The following is a 22,268-nucleotide window of genomic DNA, read 5'->3' on the forward strand; positions in this document are numbered from 1 at the left end:
TAAGCCTCCACTCATCTACTGAAAGAATGTGGGTCCATTACATTCCCAATGTTATCCTGTTAAATTATTCTCCTCATTTGATATTCTTCACCACACCAAATTATGCTACATAAAATGAGTCTTAACTTTTAAAGTATTAACATGGGATATTCTGAAACTAAATGTTTCCATCAAGTGTATGTGAATCTTGCTGGCACTCAAGACTCCTACTTCAAGAAATGGATTTGCTCATACAATTAAACATAAGCAATTGCGAGTTAAGCAGATTTCTATTGCCTCTTAGCAGCCAAACTCCAGTGGGGGTAATGTAGGCAGAGCCTTAACCTTTAAAATTGTGGCTTACTGCCATGACCATATTAAAACATCTATGGTGCGGGGGCTGGGCATGTGCGATAATGAGAATTTAAAATTCCAAACTAAATATACTGAAGGAAATGGTTGTGGAACCTAATTAGCCATATGCAGCCTAAACCACTCAGCTTCTAGGAACAGTGTGAGCACACACAGTTATTTCAGAGAGAGAGATGGCAGACTAGAGTGTGAATGCTGCAAAGTTTAAGTGGAAGGACTTCATTATCACCGCCATTACCACTCTGGTTTAAACTTTTATCTGCACTGGACTACTATGTTTCAAACAGTGTTAAACATTTGACCTGCCTCTGATAATCTGTCATTTTCCCTGGTCTCTTTCACTAACATTTTTCAAATGCCTGTCTATGTTGGTGCATTATCTAAGACTTATATACAGTAGATTTTAAAAAAATTCTTCAAGTGCATCCCAATGTGTCATATCCAGGTAAACCAACTTAAGGCTACACTTTATGGGAAGACCCTCAATCATCTGGCCATTTTGTTCATAGACTATGATATGATTGCCTTTATCCATTTTTTTAGGAAAATCCGGTGTTGAAACATATCTCTCTGCATCGTTGGAATAAAGAAGATGCTTAATCAAGACTCCAATCCTGTACATAGAGTTTAGTCTTCTTTATTGCTGCTCTACTTTTGTTATAAAAAGTTGTCTGTGGAGAAAAATTAATTGAAACCTCTCCCATCAGATTGTTGCCGCAAGAGTAAGCTCTTCATCCCCCCCCCCACAGTGTCTTATTCTTCAGAAACAATCTTTAAAAAGTATACAGTAATATTGATATTTAAATTATGGTTAGCCTTTGCTGACCAGCTAAGGTTCTTATATATGCATTTTTATAATACTTTTTTAGTTTTAGCTTTCACATTTAGGTCAAAGACCTATCGTCCTTGGTGGAATTTGATATTTGTTCTAATTTTCTCATTTCTCAGAGTTTAACCATCTAACCACACAAATTAAGAAATTATGGAAATTTTTTAAAAGTTTATTTATTTTAAGAGACACAGACAGCATGAATGGGGGAGGGGCAGAGAGTGAAGGAGAGACAGAATCCCAAGCTGGCTGCACAGAGCACGATGTGGGGCTCGAACACACAAAGCTGTGATGTCATAACCTCAGCTGAAACCAAGAGTCACACGCTTAACTGACTGAGCCACCCAGGTGTCCCAGAAATTATGGAATTTTCAAGGTGAAAGTGGACTTCAAGGTAATCTAGGCATTGAAGTTTTGAACTCCTCTGGGTCTAGCATTTTCTATCTCTTATCGTTTAATTTGGATTTTTGGTAGGAATAGTGGTTTTTTGTTTTGTTTTTGTTTTTGTTTTTGTTTTTTTTGCTTTTTGCATTTTTTTTCTTTTTTTCTTTCTTTTTTTTTTAATATAATGTATTGTCAAGTTAGCTAACATACAGGCATACAGTGTGCTCTTGGTTTGGGGGCATAGATTCCCATGATTCATCACTTACATACAACACCCAGTGCTCATCCCAAAAATGCCTTCCTCAACGCCCATCACCTACTTTCTCCTCTCTCCTGCTCCCCTCCATCAACCCTCAGTCTGTTCTCTGTATTTAAGAGTGTCTTATGGTTTGCCTCCCTTTCTGCTTGAAACTATTTTTTCCTATTCCCTTCCCCCATGGTCCTCTGTTAAGTTTCTAATGTTCCACATATGAGTGAAAACATAAAATACCTTTCTCTGATGGACTTAATTCACTTAGCATAATACCCTCCAGTTGCATTAACATTGTTGTAAATGGCAGGAATAGTGTTTTATATCGGACTAGGGTAGTAGTGGAGTGGGAAACAAAGAATTAGACCAGAAATGATAAAACTTCCAAGTCCCTTTCAACTTCATACTTCATCTAACATTATCTCTTTATAAATATCAGAACATATAACCAAAGCTCAAGAATTTAAATACTTCATATCATATAACTGTGTCAACACAATTTATTTCTTGTGACAAAAGCCATTTCTTTCATATCCTGTTTCTATACTAAAAAGTAAAAGAAAACTACCCATTTTGTCCACTGTTCCTTGTGTCATTCAAACCTTAATTAAAATCCACTAGGTGCAAAGTTGTAAGCTATTAAAAATATAAACCATATTATTACCCTAAAGTTTAAAAAATATTGTAGGGGTGCCTGGATGGCTCAGTCGGTTAAGCATCCGACTTCAGCTCAGGTCATCATCTCGCAGTTCATGGGTTCGAGTCCCCCATCGGGCTCTGTGCTGCCAGCTCAGATCCTGGAGCCTGTTTCAGATCCTGTGTCTCCCTCTCTCTGCCCCTTCCCGGCTCACAATCTGTCTCTCTCTCTCAAAGGTAGAATAAACATTAAAAAATAAATAAATTCTAATTAAAAAGAATAAAAGAATAATAGCTAACATTGGGCACTTGGGAAGGAATGAGTATTAAATTCTATGTCATGAGGTAAAATCATTGAGAAAACATTCTTGAAGCAAGTCAATGTTGGTTTCAGTTGAAATAGTGATGCATATAGGGGTGTGTGTGTGCGTGCACGTGTGTTGTTGGGGAAGGGTGTGAAGTGATAAGAAAAAAGGGTGTTGAAGTTCTTAGAGTGGTAGAGTCTAGTGCTCTGATAGAAAGTGCCTTATGAATTTTATGAACTATACCCTTACGAACTTTATGAACTCTACCCTTATGAACTATACCTATTCTTAAACTGTTACATAGAACGCGAGTCTATCTGGGATAGTCTTAAACTGTTATGTAGAACGTGAGTCTATCTGGGATGGTAAGAAGTTCAGAAATAAACAATTGAGGAGCTTTTAATATCTTATCTTACTTTTTGGAAATTCAAAGTTGCATTATATTAAAAGCATAGTAATGCATTAAAAATATTTATATAATGTCGTTCATTTCCAAGGTTTGGCCAGGAACTATTTATTATCAGAAAAATTACTTATGTTTTGAGAACTGTAGTTTTGTTTTATTTATTTATTTTGTACAACACTATTGGAAGAATGATGCTTCCAGTAGGATAGCAAAGTATACTATTCTGACCCTCTGATTTCCCGAACCTTGTTTACTATTTGCTAAATTATTTTATTTTTCTATTCATTTAAATATTTTGTCCAGATAATCCATTCCATTAGAATCACCTAATTAACTGATGTACCAGAAATATTGCATGGTGTTGTTTCCACAACCCATTCAAGGAAGCCAGGAGCTTTTAGTCTATTAGGGCAAAAGATACAAAAACAGTAATAAAAAGTCTTCCTGGGAGAGCACATTTTAATTAACTACCCTGAAGTAAAAAAGAAATTTAAAAAATCCCATTCTAATAACAAATTATTTTGAAACTTCCTGTACAATTTTTTCCCAAAGTCTCAGAATATTTCTATGCAACTTCAAAGCTGAATATAAATTGAAAAGTTCATTTTTGTGCATAACCAAATATTAACTGTCTACATTTTTCTTTAAATAGTTAAAACTTGACTGTGCAGTAGGAGTTTTAACTTTTCTAGTTTCCTAAGACTACTGTTTGCTATGATATTTTGCAAGAGCACCAAACTTGAAGCCATTGTAGAACTATTCTTTATACTATGACAATGGCTGGGTAGTCTGAACTGTCCTAAGAATGCATCATAACTTAATATCTAATATGGATGTGTTAAGTGTTTTGATAATATCCCTTACTAGTAGACTTGATTAGACAGTTCTAGTAGGGGTATGTTGGAAAATTACTTGTGTAATTAATCAGAAGCCAGCCCAAGCTTGAAGATCACTCTGCTTATAGCTTACCCATTGTCTAATTATATCCTCTTTAATTATGGTAAGTTAAAGCTTCTCCTTTTGTTGCTCCTGGGGGTCACTTTGGAGACTATTATATGTAGTATTTTAATAAGGTTATGTGATGGCATAGGTAACACTAATAGGGTATATAATTTATCAAAAGTGGTGGTAAACTGAATAATTTTGAAGAGCTACAATTTATTGCACTGTGTTGACTTGCAGGGCAATGGACACTCATGGTCAGGCCTCCATTTTAATTAAAAGGCAAGTATTTGACTCTCAAAAACAAAATAATAGAATACAGTTTAGCAAGTTCATAAGGCAAAACCTTATGTATTATTTATATGAGTTCTGTGAGGCAAGGAGTTATATCTCTGTGGTCACTTTGCCTGAAATCTGTTCAGTTTTATTTTGCTCACAAACACATGACTACAAAAAGAGAGTCAAAACTAGAATCTGCATGAATATCCTAAAAAACATTTATGAGGGAATATATTGTAATAATGTCTTCAGTCTTCTAGTCTCCTCCCTGTGCCGTTACCACCCAACAAGTAGGAGCTATTAATGTTATCCTTAGGGGCTCTGCAACGTTTAATTTTATGTGTTAACTTGCCTGGGACAGAGGGCACCAAATATATGGTTAGACATTAAGCTGTGTTGCATCTGTGAGGGTAATTTTGGATGAGATTAATATTGGAACTGGTAGACTGAGAACGTAGATCATCCTCCCCATGTGTGGAGCGGTCTCATCCAATCAGTTGGAGGCCTGAATAGAACAAAAGGTGGTGTAAGGAAGAATTTGCCCTCTGCCTGCTGTTTCCAAGTTGGGTTGGGGCTTTGGTTTTCTCCTGCCATCAGACTGGAATTTCCACTCTCAGGTCTCCTGGTTCTCAGGCCTTGGAACTCAGACCGGAACTACACCACAGTCTCTCCTGGGTCTCCAGCTTGCAGACAGGGCATTGCAGGACTGTGCAGCCTCCATAATCACATGTGCCCATTTCTAACAATAAATCTCTTTATATGTGTGTGTATGTGCATATATAAAATGTCTATGTATAAAGACAGGGATGTGTGTATCAAGATATAGATACAGGCATAGATATAGATACAATTCCTATTGGTTTGTTTGTCTAAAGAACCTAAACTAATACAAGCACTCTCTTGTCCTTTGGTATAGCACCAAAACATTCTGCATTTTTCTTTGGAAAACCAAGTAATTGAGTTTTATATTTAAAAAATCTCAAAAGATGAAGGAAATTGTGCTTTTCTAAAGGAAAAATTAGACCCCCAAAAACAACCAGTGAAGGTGATAATGCAATGACATAGTAATTCAAACCTGATCTGTTGTGAGTTGTGGAAGGGAATGAGAGAGATGACTCGGTTAAAAAGTTTCCTGTGTGCTTGACTTATTTATTCCTCCTTATGAGCTCTTATTGTTATACTGCAACTTATATTCTGAGAATGAATGGTAGGCGTTTCTCTATAGTTGAGGGAAAGAGTGTATTCAAATTAGTTATAAAATTGATTAGCAATGCAGTTAAAAGGTGAGATACAGTGCTCCAAATTGACAGAATGATTTTTATGTTTTGTGGTGAGACCAGAAGTTGTAAAGGGTATGACTTGAACATCAATGTAATATCTGTCTTTGGTAAAACTTTTATATATTGGCAAAAATAGGCATTCATCTAGAAATAAAGCACTTAACAACAAAATTCACGGGATAAAGTAATAGAGAAGGGACTATTTTACATGAACTATTTTTATTTAAACGTTTTCATTTGAGGGGCGCCTGGGTGGCTCAGTTGGTTAAGCGGCCGACTTCGGCTCAGGTCATGATCTCACAGTCCGTGAGTTCGAGCCCCGCGTCGGGCTCTGTGCTGACAGCTCAGAGACTGGAGCCTGCTTCAGATTCTGTGTCTCGCTCTCTCTCTGACCCTCCCTCGTTCATGCTCTGTCTCTCTCTGTCTCAAAAATAAATATTAAAAAAAATAAAAAAATAAATAAAAAATAAATGTTTTCATTTGAGTACAGTTGACACACAGTGTTTCATTAGCTTCAAGTGTATAACATAGTAATTCAGTTTCTCTATATGTTATGCTATGCTCATCACAAGTGTAGCTACCATCTGTTACCATATAACAACACTATTACAGTATCTTTGGCTATATTCCCTGTGTTGTGCCTTTCATTCCTGTGACTTATTCATTCTATAACTGGAGACCTGTAATTCCACTCCTTTTCACCTATTTTGCCCAGCCCCCAATCCCCCTTCTGGTTCCTTCTGGCAACCATCAGTTTGTTCTTTATATAACCAAAAAAGTATTTTTACTGTTAATGAAAACGTGATATATTAGTTCATGAAGATCTATAATGGATGTTTGAAATAAAGAATTCAAGGTGAATTCAGAACAGTTAACATTTAATTTTTCATAATAAATAAGAGGTCCTAGATCTTATACAGTATGTATAGAAAGTTAGTTCTTACAGGGAATATTAGAGGCTCAGTCAGAATGTCAACTATATAAGAGTACAAAGAATTATTATGTATCAGGGATGCACAGATTTTGTGTTAGAGACTGTTTAGAATGCATCAAGATTTTTGAAGGCAATATGGGAAAATGATTTTGAGAATGATACTTACTGAAATTCACCGAAAAAAAAAAAACTAGAATAATAACTATGGCACAAAGAAGTAAAATTAAAACTGCCAATATTCAATGAATTTCATAGTTGAAAAAGTATTGCTTTAAAAGCATATTACTTAATTTTGAAGCAATTGGGATTTCTTATGGAAGTGAAATAAAAAAGATTACTTATTCTGCCATTGCAAAGTCACTAAAATTTTTGAAGTAGAGATAAGAAGACATCAACATTCTTGCTATTCTTTTACATATTCTGAGTGACATGCCAGTCATTCTGATAGAGTGGCTCATCATAAAACATGACTATGTAAATTCTCAGTAATGGGAATGTATGTCCTGCTATGACAACATTGACTACTCTAGGAGGAAAGAACAGTACATCCTTATGTGTTGAGGAATATGGCTGTAAATGATAACATTTCCCCATATGTTAGATTGCTAATATTTTCTACAAATCATTGATGGCCTTGAAAATTGTTTTTCTATCTTCTCTTTGTGCTTCCTATTGTATAGTTTCTATTACTATCGACTCAAGTTCAGTGATCTTTATTCCTCCAGCAAATAACCTGCTATTAATCCTATATAAAGTATTTTTCATTTCAGATCATATATTCTTCATTCCCAGGAATTTGATTTGAATCTTTTTTTTTTCTATCTTCCATCTCTTTTCTTCTGATGCCCTTGTTTTTCTTTTTGAACATTTTTTGAACATTTAAACGTGTATGTTCCCTGGTTATGTGTCATATTTTCTTGCCTCTTTGCATGTTAGTATTTTTAATTAAATGCAGTATATCGTAAATTTTACATTGAGTGGTACTGGATTTTTCTTTAGATATTTTTAAGCTTTATTATGGGACATAGTTTTATGTTCTCAGAATTAGTTTGTTCTTTTGAGGCTTGCTTTTTATGCTTTGATCCACCCTGAGAGTGGGCCTACTAGCTCCATTACTAAACAATACCCTTCCAAGGATTCTAATTCCCTGTGGATTAGGACGTCTTTCACTCCTGGCTGGTAGGAACATGAAATATTTCTTGTCCTTAAAAACTCCATCCCTTTCTTTCTGGTGGTTGTTTTTTTCTGGTCTCAAGTGTTTTCCTCATAACACAAACTGATAAATTCTAAGCCAAAGACCTGAAAAAATGATTATACACCTCTCCAGAGCTTTCTCCTTATGCAGCTTCTTTCTTTTACTCTGTTTTGTCTCCCAAAATCTAATCACTATCCTTTCAGAACTTTGAACTCTGTCTCCACACCTCAGCAGGACTGCTGATTACTGTTTGGGTTCTTCTTCCTCCATTACATCCTAGAAGTGGGACTGTCATCCATGTCACTTGTTCCCCTTCTCTTAGGTGTCCCTGTCTAGAGCAGAAAAGTGTCTTATATATTTTGTCTGAACTCATAGGTATTTAAGGTAGGAAGATAAATTCCATGCCTGCCATTTCATCATAACCAAAAATGGAATTTCTGAGGGGCACCTGGGTGGGTTGGTTGAGCATCCAGCTCTTGGTTTCGGCTCAGGTCATGATCTTGTGGTTTGTGAGTTGGAGCCCCACATTGAGCTCCATGCTGATGGTGCAGAGCCTGCTTGGAATTCTCTCTCTCCCTCTCTCTCTCTCTCTCTGTCAAAATAATAAATTTAAAAAAAGAAATGGAACTTTTGAGTCCTTAGATTTTTTTTTCTTTCATCCATCTTCACTTTTTATGACATATGGATAGTCAATTACTCCAGGACTATTTGTTGAAAGACCATCCTTTCCAAATTAAATTATGTTTACTCCTTTGTTTAAAATTAAATTGACCATATATGTGTACTGTACTGTTTCATTGGACTGTATAACTATTCATATGTCAATATCATACTAAGATTTTGAATAAGTGTACTTAAATCTACTCAGTCAATACCTTGCAAGAGTGTTGGAATTAATAGGCAGATGAAGTGACATAATAGCTCATAGTCTAGACATGAGGCTATGGGTACTCTAAAAAAGTTGGAAATATGAATTAAATCTCCATGGCCTGATTAGAATGGGATGTCTGGTGAGACTGGAGTATCAGATAAATATTATGGATAGAACACAAGTAAAGACAAACATTGTGTGAAACCCAGGGAATAATATCAATTACTTGAGGGCCTCTATATTTGTAATTTACCTTAGTCCATCCTTGATTATGGGTCTAAGCAATCTATTTAGATTTTCTGTATAAATATATTTATGTAGATTCACTTGGAGGTTACTTTGAGCTTACATCCTCTTAGGAAATCATAAAATTTGAAATGTGTATTTTGCTCTTTCCTGCAGACACCAACAACCTCAAGCTAAATATGTGATATTGTAATTTATTTGGGAAAATCAATAATACCTGGGAAAGGAGATTCTAGTATTTCTTTTTGGATCCAGAATTGTTACTATACATTATATTAAATGATATTTACATTGACTAGGAAAAGCAAGAAAGTGTCTCAACAAAGTAAAAACCATATCTGCAAAGACCACAGCTAACATACTTAAGGGTAAAAAAACGGGGTTTTTCCTCTTAAATTAGAAACAAGGCTCTAGGAGTCCCACCGTAGCCACTTCTATTCAACTTAGTACCAGAAATCATAGCACTTAAGCATGAAAAAAGAAACATTCTAATTACAAAAGAAGTACAATTAATCTGTTTACAGAATATATGATCTTATATGTAAAAACCCTAATGATTCCACCAAAATGGTTACAGATAATTAATTCAGCAAACTTGCAGGATACAAAATCATATATAAAAATTAGTTGGTTTCTGTATTCTATGAGCTACACAAAAAAACTGAGGAAACCTCCCATTTACTGTAGCATCAAATAGAATAAAATACTTAAAACATAAACTTAACCAAGGAGGAGAAACACTTGCACATTGAAAACTATAAACATTGCTAAAATAAAGACAACAAAAATAAAATGGAAAGAAACCCAGTGTTAATGAATTGGAAGAATTAATATTGTTACAGTGTTCCTACTACCCTGACTGATCTAAAAATTCACTGGAATCCCTATAAAAATTCCACTGGCATTTTTTTTCTCAGAAACAGAGCAAATGATCTTAAATTTCATGTGGAACTACAAAAGACTCCCAATAGCGAAAATAATCTTGAGTAAAATGTACAAAGCTAGAGGCCACATATGTTTTGGCTTCAAACATATTATAAACTACAGTAATCAGAATAGTATAGTCCTGACATGAAGACAGACATATAGACCAATGGAACAGAATAGAGAGCCTAGAAATAAACCCACACATACATAGTCAATTGATATTCAACAAGGCTGCTAAGGCTGGGCAAAAAATAGTCTTGCACAAATGACCCTGGGAAACTTGGTTATGCATATGCCAAATAATGAAATTGGCCCCTTATCTTTAATCATACACAAATATCAAAATTAGGTAAATATTTAAACGTAAGACCTTAAACTATATAACTTATAGAAGAAAATATAGGAGCAAAGCTTCCTGACCTTCATCTTGACAATGACTTCTGGGATTTGACAATAAAAGCATAAGTAACTAAAACAAAAATATGCAAATAAGACTATGTCAAACTTACAGGCTTCTTGGAAGTAAAAATAACCAAAAAATTATAAAAGGAAACTACAGAATAAGAGAAAATATTTTCACACTATGTATCTGATAAAAGCTTAAGACCCACATATTTGAGAAACTCCCACATCCCAATAGTAACAAAAGTAATTCAATTGAAAAATAAGCAAAGAACTTGGATAGACATTTCACTAAAGAAAACCTACATAAGGCCAGCAGCTACATGAGAAGATGCTGAGAATCACTTATTATGGGGAAGTGCAAATCAAACCCACAATGAGATATCACTTCACACCTGTTAGAAGAGAAGAGACATTACAAAACACACACACACACACACACACACACACACACACACACACAAATAAAAACCTACACTATTTAGGATGTACAATAATAGGATCCTTTATGCATTGTTCCTAGGACTCTGAAATGGTCACCTTGTATAATGATTCCTCAGCAAATTGAAAATACAGCTACTGTGTGATCTAGCAGTCCCACTTCTATGTATCCAAAAAAAATGAAAATAGGATCTTTATAATTTTTAATTTAAATCTATGTCAACATATGGTGTAATAATGTTTTCAGGAGTAGAATTCAGTGATTCATCACTTAGGTATAACATCCAGTGCTCATCTCAACAAGTGCCCTCCTTAATGCCCCTCACCCATTTAGCCTGTTTCCCCACCAAAAACCCCTCCAACAACCCCTTGGTTTGTTCTTTGTATTTAAGAGTCTCTTATGGTTTGTCTCCCTCCCTGTTTGTTATTTTTCCTTTCCTTCCCCTACGTTCATCTGTTGTGTTTCTTAAATTCCACATACCAGTGAAATCATATATCTTTGACTTATTTTGCTTAGCATAATACACACTAGTTCCATCCACATTGTTGCAAATGGAAGATTTCATTCTTTCTTATCACAGAGTAGTGTTTCACTATATATATACACACATACATATACATACACCACGTCTTCTTTATCCATTGATCAGTCAATGGACATCTGGACTCTTTCCATAATTTGGCTATTGTTGATAGTGCTCCTATAAACATTGATGGACATGTGCCCCTTCAATCTTGAAATGATATCTGCACTCCCATATTCACTGTAGGATTAACCACAATAGCTAAGAGGTTGAAACGAAATAAATGTCCATCAATGGATAAAGTGATAAAGAAAATGTGGCTATACATACAATGTGATATTATTCAGCCTTTAAAAAGAAGGAAATCCTTCCACATATTACAATATGAATAAAACTTGAGAATGTTTTGCTAAGTGAAATAAGGAAGGAGAAATCCTGCATGATTCTATTTATATGATGTAGCTAAAGTAGTCAAACTCCTAGAAGCAGAATGTAAAATAGTGGTTGCCAGGGACTGAGGGAAATGGGAAGTTTCTGTTCAATGGGCATAGAATCTGAGTCATGCAAGATGAAAAAGTTCTAGATCGTTCGGTACAAAAAATAATTAACAATACTGTACTTACACTTAAAAGCTTAAGGTGGCAGGGTTCCGATAGATGTTTCTTACAATAACAATGTCGGTGATATTATGGCAATACAATAGAAGAGAATGAATGTTCAGTTGAGTAATAAGAGTTTGGTGTTCAAGAAGTAGATAGATATTAATATTTAAACAATGATACATTAAGTAAGATGAGGACTCATTGGTTTAGCATCATGTAAGTCATTGGCAAAACTCAAAAGCCATTTCTATAGGGGTTGAAGGCAAAACCAATAAGGAGATAGTTTGGGGGGAGGATAAGAAACTGGTGGGTAGCAAAAGAGAATAAAGTAAGGAACTAGTTACCATGAGAGTCAAAATAAAGGGTACCCTTGTGGGCTACGGAGTCTGGCAAATGTCTATCCCCTGATATGTATAGTAGCTATAAGTTGGTTTGTACTAAAACAATTCTTTAAACCATATTTTTTTGGTATTTCTGTGTTCGATTTAATAATATCTAAATGTAAAACACTTCACAAACTAAGAACGAAAAGAGAAGTGCATGTATTACTATATGTAGAAGTTGAGAAATAGGACAATAACTAGAGAAAACTGTAGAATTAAGAAAGGTTTTTAATTGTTCTTAATTGGAAAAATGAGATTTATACTCTGATGGGAATGATCTAGTTAAAAGTAAAATTGACAATAAGAAAGAAGTGGGGAAAATTGCTGCATTTATATTCTTAAACGGACCTCATAAGATGAGGGGTTCAATTTTAGTTAAGAGCAATGACAGTTTTTCTCTAATAAGAGGAATACAATTTGACAGTGACCAAAGATTTAAGTATGTGGGTAAATGTAGATGTGAATTTGCGGAAGATTTATTCTCACTTCCCTTTTCCAATTTAGACAGACATAAGGGCATCAAATGATTTTGAGGTCTGAAGAAGAGGAGCTGCAGGTTTGATGAAACTGGAGATCTTACGAATTTGAAGTCTAAGGGGGTTGGAGAAAGATTGAAATAGGAAAATACAACATGATTGCTTGCATCATTAGAGATCCACTTGAGGTTTGTGGTTATGATTTCAAAGTGAAAACAGTCAGTATAATTATGTTTTTTTTGTTTTTCTGTTTTTTAGGGTTATGGTTTGACAGGTGAATAGGAAGTAGCAAAAAAAAAGGGGGTCAAGGGAACTGAGGTTGTCTAAAAGGAAGTAATTATAATAATCTAGTTTCAAGCTGGGAAGAGAAGTAAAAAAAATGAGAGGGTTGAGAGACAGTTAAGAAGGATGTGTAGTGTGAGAGAAATGTTGGAGTTACAGCACTTGGGAGAGTAAGTCGTTAAGAAGTTGTGGTCAGAAGTTAGGGGATTTGTAATTAAGATGACCACAAGGGTCAGGGCATCTGGCTGGCTCAGGTGATTAAGCATCGGACTCTTGGTTTCAGCTCAGGTCATGATCACAGGGTTTGTGAGCTAGAGCCTTTCAATGGGCTCCAAACTGACAGTGCAGGGCCTGCTTGGGATTCTGTGCCTCTCCTTCTTTCTCTGCCCCTCTCCTGCTTCTGTTCTCTCTCTCTCTCTCTCTCTCTCTCTCTCTCTCTCCCTGTCTCTCTCTCTCTCTCCCTCCCTCCATTCCTCCCTCCCTCTCTCTCTCTGTCTCTCTCTCAGAATAAATAAACCACCACCACAGCAAAAAAAGATGACTGCAAGGATGAGATTAGCGTAGTCCCATGGTGTATGAACATAGGAAGGAACTGCTAAGGTAGGAAAGTAGACAAGATAGTTGAAGACACAAAGATCAAGGTACTTGGAATGTGAAAGTATTAGAAGTATAATCTATCTGGGTATCAAAATTACTGACAATTATGTTAGGGAAGAGTGGCAGTGAGCTCAAATTCAGAGTATTCAAGGAATCAGAAGTTAAGAGGCCTTTGGGAGGTTGCAAAGTAGAATAGCGTGGTTTAATTTGATGAAAATAATTCAGACATTTAGGGAAAGAAATTTATGATAAATTCCTGGAAGTAATAGGGATGAGAACATTACCTATGTCATCTGAGGCCCCATGGTATGGAGATCAGGATACAGAAAAAACAATGAATTTCTGTTAGAGCAAGAAGATATTGAGGAAGACATTGAGTTGGAGTATTCAAGATTTTATTGTTGATTCATTAAAAGTTACAGAAAGTACATTGGAAGGATGTTGGGAGATGAAGACTGTGGATAAATGGGGTCAGCTTCTTTGGAGCATAGACAACTGGGCCTATGTGGAGTGATTTGATAATCCTGGGTATATTGATGGGATTGACTTAAAGGGGAATCAATGGATATAATATACACAGTTTTAGAGATGGTTAATTGAGATTTTTGGGGGAAGGGGATTTTGTGCACCTTGTTAGAAGTTTGCAGAACTCTGGGTCTCTTTTTTCCACTCACTCCAATAGTGACATGGTACCTAGAGAACTGAAGATCTTACCCAAAGTCGCCCACATACCTGGAACTCCTTCTTAGCTCCAGGTGCATATCAAAGCTTCAATGCTAAGGGTGTGGATGCCAAATAAGAAGTGATCCTACCTAGAGTACTGGACTTCTGTGGTTCTTTCTTGACTTCTTCTAGGGGAGGCAAAGGAATTCTATTGAATATGACATGTATCAACTACACTCAAGGTTTGCACACAGTAAACATTCTGTAGGCCATAGAATCCCATCCTGAATTATTGTCCTCTTTTTCACTTATATTTCCAAAATACAAGTCTATTAGCGCTTCTTGAAAATTTAGTTCTCTACCTACATCATATCTTAACAGATAAGATTTGTACATAATAGAGAATGAAATGGATATTTTTCTTACCCCCATTGATCTTGTAAAGATTCCAATTGAAGCAATAAATCCCTCTTGTGCAATAGTTCTCCGGAGCTCCTTTGAAGAATACTTTTCATTTTGTACGTAGAACACAAATTTGAAAGGCCTGAGAAAATGCTGCTTGTCAGAGTAGCAGGTCGGCTGATGTCTTTTTGAAAAAGTATTTATTTTTCTTTCATATGCTTTACATATTTTATCAGACACTAATGATAAAAGTAAAGAAAGAGAATTGTCTTTAGAGACAATAATATTTGAATTAAGTATTTTGTGTCAAGAATTGGAATAAATCCTGATAACACACAACAACAGATTTAGACCTTACCTTTTAGTCCTTGCATTTATAATCTATAGAGAGACCCACCTGGTAACAAATTGCAACAAAACATAGTCATTTTATTATGTGGAGATAAAAAGGCCATGGTGGAAAAAAATTGATTATTTTCTTAAGATAAGCACTTTTAAAACCCATTACTACTAATAATAACTACACTGAAGAGTTAGACCTATGGTTAGCCTATGATAAGCTTTTTTATTAGCACTCAAAACATGTAAGGTACTTTACATGTAAGGTATTTTACTTACATGATCCTCAGAATAATCCTACAAAGTAATTACTCTTAATTCCATTTTACTGATTGAATAATAAAGGTTCAGAGATACTGTGTTATTTTGTTAAAACTAACAAGTTACACAGAGTAATAGCAAAGACTTATCAAATGCCATGGCTAATATGATTTCAGCTATGCCATAGTTTATCTAGCAATATTTGTAGGCACATGAGCTGATACAGTTCTTTTTCTTCTTGGTGTGGATCCTTGCTACTTCCCGTAGATGTTTTAAGAAGTGGAAAATACATTAGTCGTTTGTAATTATAGATCTGCTTTCTGGAAAATAAGTTAATGATTTAACTTATGCAAATAAGCTCATAAGTTATTTAATACAGCACTTTTTCAATATTAGCAAAGTCAGTGTGCATTTAAAGCATAACATTCTATTAGGATGTAAGTGAGAGGCACTTTGCACTGAAAATATCTTCTTGTCCAAGTGTGTCAATAAAGCAGTTTTGTGTTGCTACTGAAAACTGCAAGGCCAGTGGCATCTGCATCCTGAAATTAAACATCTTCATGAAAAAAAAAGTTTATCAAATATGCTGACATGTTAACACAATAATGGCACTCACTTGTATACATGTGTTGCCAAAAAAACCACCAGACATCACATTATTTTTACAGTATTTTGTATAGTGTGTATTTTGCCACAACATAAATTGCCAACTTTCCAAGGCAAACTTTATCCTTGCTATCAAAGTTTCAGAATGAATGACAAAGCTTTAATACATATGATATGGTTTAGGCTCCTCAAAACTAATTTTTGAGGTGTCTAAGTGCTTGTATTTAGGTTTCATGAGTTCTAAGCCTTAATATTTTACATGTGCCTAGATGAAATTATTATCCATAAATGCAAAAACAAACTGTACATAATTTCTTGTTATTGGCAAAAAGATTTATTACAATGGAAATGAGGTGAACCATATTGTAAAATGTTGGGCTTTTTTATATAAATGCAAATAAAAACCGTAATATAGTAAAAACTCTTTTTAGAGTTGCCATGCTTCTGAACATTGGATTATAGTGCTAGCCAAATCCTGTTTCCATGTATATAAGGTCTAATATACTTTCCTCATAACACATAAACCCATTAATATGTATGTAACTCTTGCCTTATGAAATAAATATTCCATGTAATTCATCACTAATATAGTACAACCAATACAGCCTTCTGATCTTTGAAAGTAAAGGTATTACTGAGTCATTTATCACCCTGACTTTATCTACCAGTTTACAACTCTTTTAAAGGAGAACTGGAATATTAATTTTTGATATGAACCACATGGGTTTTTTTTTTTTTTCTGACTGAGGGACTGATTCATCAACTCTAGTTGTAAAATTCACAAACAGAAATAGTAAATCAGTTTTCACATATTACCCTTGTTTGATGATAGTTGATGAACCACTGGAAAGTCTTAGGTACTGAAGATCAAGGGTATTCACAAGCTGTTGTTACCTTGTGACTCTTTGTCCAGTATTTTCAAAAGATAATCACAAAAGCCCAGAAATAAAGGGAAATGCATAGATTTCATTTCACCAATATGGATTGAGCACTTGCTCCATTCTTAAATTCTGGGCCCACGTGTTAAAAGATAAATCAGGGCGCCTGGGTGGCACAGTCGGTTAAGCGTCCGACTTCAGCCAGGTCACGATCTTGCGGTCCGTGAGCTCGAGCCCCACGTCAGGCTCTGGGCTGATGCTCAGAGCCTGGAGCCTGTTTCCGATTCTGTGTCTCCCTCTCTCTCTGCCCCTCCCCCGTTCATGCTCTGTGTCTCTCTGTCCCAAAAATAAATAAACGTTGAAAAAAAATTTTTTTAAAGATAAATAAACAAGGTTTTTAAAACCCTAATGTTCATCAGAACACATATACACACATATTTATGATAATAACTCTTTACAAAATGTGACATTAAAACTATGGAAAAAACTAATCACAAGCTTAATTTTTCAAAAAAGAACTTTTCTTATAGTTTTCCAATTTCCTATTCCATTTTAGCAAAATCATACTTGAAAACTTACAATTTGGGTGAATGTTTTAATCTTTATTAATGTATTAGTGGGTTACCATCCCAGGTAAAATGACTCAATTTTTACTTCAGTCGATACTTTTCTCTTATATTATGTATAAATAAATGCTCAATACAAAATACATTCAAATACTTAAGACGAAATGTTTCCCCACCACAACCACCACCACCAAAGACTCCATATCGACAGACTGGATTCTAATATTTTTTGAGGATCCTAAATCTTTCTGTATTCATACATTTCTGAGACTATAAATTGCCAGAGAATCAGAATTTCTAACAAGCCTTATGTGATGCCAATGCTGATGGTCCTTGTACCACACTTTGAGTAATTAAGGGTATAGGATATTATTCCTGGTGACACGGAAAAGAATGGGTTTGAAAAGGCCAACAAAATAGCTTATTTAGAAGAATGGGGTAAAAATAAGTGAGTTGAATTATTGAAGTGATGTTGAAAGTAAGTTTACATATAGAATTTATAGGACTTGACAACTAAATGTGTATGGAACATGTGAAGAGTCTTGGGAATAAATATTCTATTTCAGTGAATACAAAACCAAGTTTATTTTGTACTATTTTCATACTATTACATGGATACTATTATTTACTATTAAACTAGTATAGTCCCAAAATTGAATTAAGAGCAAAACCAATTCCTACGTCAAGGAGGGGGTATCTCATCTGAAAGGTAAAGCTCTTCTTTATTGTTCCATTAACTAGGAAAGAATTACTTCTTTTCAACCTGGAGCCAAATGAGCAATGAGTAACATGTGAAATAAAGCATTTATTTACTAACTTTAGATAAAGTTAAGCTAAAAATTAGAAATTGAATTGGTCAATTCCATATAACAGGCCAAGTTATATGGAAAAATTTAGGAACATAGAGAGATTATGCAGAACACTTAGGAATAGTCAGTGGATATCCCATGATCTGTGAGTACTTGAAATAACATAATTGTGGCATGGGTCAGGTGGCTATAATATATAGGCCAGGCTATGAATATACTCTAAAAAACAGACCATAGCAACACAAAAATAGAGAAACAAAGACCATAACACAAAACAGAAGTGATAAATAACACTTAGTGAGCCCTTATGTGTTTGGTGGAATGCTAGTTAATATATATATGTGTGTGTGCGTGCGTGTGTGTGTGTGTGTGTGTCTAGAAATAATATTCAAACCAATTTTAAGAGATGAGCAATACAATCTACCATCCTACTTTTGAGAAACCTGAGGCTCAGAGAAGTTAAATCACATCTTCAAATTCTTGTAAATTGGGGCAGGGATGGGATTTAAAAGGCACCACCCTCTTTCTTAGGCAAATAAGACTCCTCCTCAGAACCTTACAGCAGAAGCACCATACTTTGAAGAGCCTTTCCTAAAATTTTAAAGGCCCTCTGTCACTTCTGGAACAACTGTCATCTGGAGTTGGGGGAGCAAATTTCTGCAGCTCTGGGATTTGAGTTTATGGGGTCCATCCCAGTCTCTACCAGGCCCTGTTCCAGGGGTCCAGGAACAGTCTCTACCAGTTCCAGAGAGGCAAGTTGTCCAAAAATCTATTCTGTTTTCCATCATCATGGGATGGGGAAAAATTGTGATGCCACATGGGTGCTGATTTATGGTGACTTGAGCTCATTTGACATCGGGTAAAGAATCTTCACCTATACTGATTAGACAGTAAAGTAACATATAAGTAACTCTTTCTTCCTATGATTTTAAATTTTCATCAGTATATCACTGTACCTACACAAACCCTGAATTCTGTAATTTGTTTATAGATTGAGCTGTGATTGATACAAAACAAAGCACATACTGAAGTGGACACCTTCTCATATTTTGGCATATGTATATACCTGGGAATCCATCACACCCAAAATGTGGACACAACATTTTGCCCATTTGTAATCCATCTCTTTCCTCTTCCTCCACTGTCTCAAGGCTACTATTTTTATGCATTTTTAATTTTTTTAATGTATTTATTTTTGAGAGACGGAGACATGGCACAAGTGGGGGAGGGGCAGAGAGAGAGAGGGAGACAAGAATCTGAAGCAGGCTCCAGGCTCTGAGCTGTCAGCACAGAGCCTGACACAGGGCTCGAACCCACAAACCACGAGATCATGACCTAAGCAGAAGTTGGACTCTTAACTGAATGAGCCACCAAAGCACCCCTTTTTATTTCTGTTTTTAATTTTTTAATTTTTTTTTTGTGTGCTTTTAAATCCCATTGATTTTCTAAATGCTGTTTCTGCCAGTCAAAAAAAGTTTTTTTCCCCACGGCCCTGGATACCTTGGAGCTGGTCCTGGATTTGAATGCTATTTTTTTTTTCTGGCTTCAAAACTCTTATAAAATTTGTACTATGTCCATTTCACTTACATTTACTCTTACACTTTTTAATTTTTTTATTTAATTTTTTTATTTAAAATCTAATTCGTTAGCATATAAGGTAAAGTTGGTTTCAGGTACAGAATTTAGTGATTCATCACCTACATATAACACCCAGTGCTCATCACAAGTGCCCTCCTTAATACCCATCACCCATTTAGCCCATCTGCCACCCACCTCCCAACATCAACCCTCAGTTTATTTTCTATAGTTAAGAGTGTCTTATGGTTTGTTCCTTTTTTTTTTATTCCCCTATGTTCATGTCTTTTGTTTCTTAAATTCCACATATGAGTGAAATCATAAGGTATTTGTCTCTCTGGTTGACTTAACTCACTTGGTGTCATACACTCTAGTTCCATCCATATCATTGCAAATGACAAGATTTCATTCCTTTTGATGGCTGAGCAATATTGCATTTTGTGTATGTGTGTGTCTGTATTCATCAGTCGATGGACATTTGGGTCGTTTCCATAGTTTGGCTATTGTTGATAATGTTCCTATAAACATCAGAGTGCATATGCCCCTTCAAATCAGTGTTTTTGTGACCTTTGGGTAACCTAGTAGTTCTATTTTTAACTTTTTGAGAAACCCTCTGTTTACTATGAGGCTAAAATTTTAAAACATTTTACTGAGAATATCTTCTAATAAGTGAAACAAAGAACAGTATGTTGGCATGTTTTGGCAAGAGCATTAAATGTTTAATGCCAAGATGGGAAGAGCATAATTATGGTAATGGTAATAGAAGTGAGATAAAACTCAAGACCAAGTATAAGGTACTTGATGAGGCAAAATTTAAAATAAGAAAATTTCCTTTGTAGTGTTCAACCTCAGAGAGTCTGAATCCACCTAATTTAAGGTACAGATAAGATTTTATAAATATTTAGTTATCCAAACTCCAAATTTAAAGTTATTCTAGTACACATTACTGGTCACTCTCAAAAATCCATGTTCTTCTCTTTGGAACCATTTATCATGATTATAAAGTTACCATAATGGTGTCATTTGAATGTTCCCTATTAGGTCTCTGATCTTTGAAACCTGTTGATAATAGTTGTAAAATATCACAAATGCTTCACAGAGCATTCAATTCCCACTTTTCACTCGGCAATTGGATTATTTCAATACTTTGCCCATCTATTAATAGTGAGAAAGAGTTCATGGTTCCAAGCAGTTGAAAAGAATCTGACTTACTGGAAACATATCCAAAAACATAAGTTGAGAAAACATAAGGTACTTCACAGAATCAATGGAAGACTAAATATTGAGTCTCAGCAAATGTCCAAGAACCAAGGCAAGCTAAATCACAAGTAAGGTCATAAGTAAGGTCATGCCATAGACACATTCTGAGGTGTCGTCACTGGCTCTACAGTCACAGCTGTCAATGTCTACTGCCACTGCTGGACCATGCCTGTACAGGCATTAGCCCTGCTGAGAACATTTACCTGTACATTACTTACTCCAGTAAGAATGTCTGATTATTCAAAACCGGGACCTGTCCCCCTCACCTTTGATGGCCAGAGTGAAGAGAGAGAATATTTCTTTGACTGTCCTTTGAATTATAGTCGAAGAGGTTTGGGGTAATTGAAAGCAAAAGTAAACAAATTGATCAATGCCCTCTATAACTAGCTTTTTTTCTCAATTCCCTTTCACCCTTCACAGGGATCTGTACTATATTTGTAGCATATCCATTGAATCTTGTCACTTCCTTGCTTAAGAGCTTTCAATGGATTCCCACACTCCAGCTAATGCCTTTCAAGTTTTAGAATGGAATTTTATACTAATCACAACTGTCTTTTGTCAGTATTTCCAGCCCCACCAATCTCTGTAACCTGTGAACAAAGCACACGAAAACATATATATATATATATATATATATACACACACACATAAACACAATCACATTCATTATGTGATTGTGTTCATTTTCATTACATGTACACCTGTTCACTTGCAAAAATCAATTAAACCATGTCTCATTCAAGGTAATTGTTCCATATATTACCTCTTTTCTGAAACCTTTCTGTGCTTTTCCCAATTTAGAATTACCTACTCTATTGTCTGTCTTGAAGCACTCTACTTCTACCGTTTATGTAACTACATACCTATATATACATATGTATACATATATGTATACATGAATATATGTATATATATGTATACATATGTATGTATCATATGTATAAATATATATCCTAGTTTTTTTCTAGACCATGAACTACTTAAGGAAATGAACTGTGTCATATTTATTCCATAATCAGTAAAATATTTATTAATTACTTGTATGTATTTCCTTGGTACTAGAGATGCAGTAGAGATGTTTATATCTCCCACTTAAAATAACAACTGGCATACCACAAGGTTCAGTATATGTTGAATGAAAACATGAATGTCAAGCACTCAAGGAAAGTGCTTTGAGGCTATTATTTTCAGAAGCTATGGGGAATGAGGATTTATATAACAGTTGCTTCTGATTTTTTCCCAATGATGAATTTTTTTTAATGTTTATTTAGTTTGAAAGAGAGAGATCGCGAGCAGCAAAGGGACAGAGAGAGGGAGAGAAAGAGAATCCCAAACAGTCTCCATGCTGTCAGAGCAGGGCTCAAACT

This window comes from Leopardus geoffroyi, chromosome C1, assembly GCF_018350155.1.
Source record: "Leopardus geoffroyi isolate Oge1 chromosome C1, O.geoffroyi_Oge1_pat1.0, whole genome shotgun sequence".
In the NCBI taxonomy this organism is placed as follows: domain Eukaryota; kingdom Metazoa; phylum Chordata; class Mammalia; order Carnivora; family Felidae; genus Leopardus; species Leopardus geoffroyi.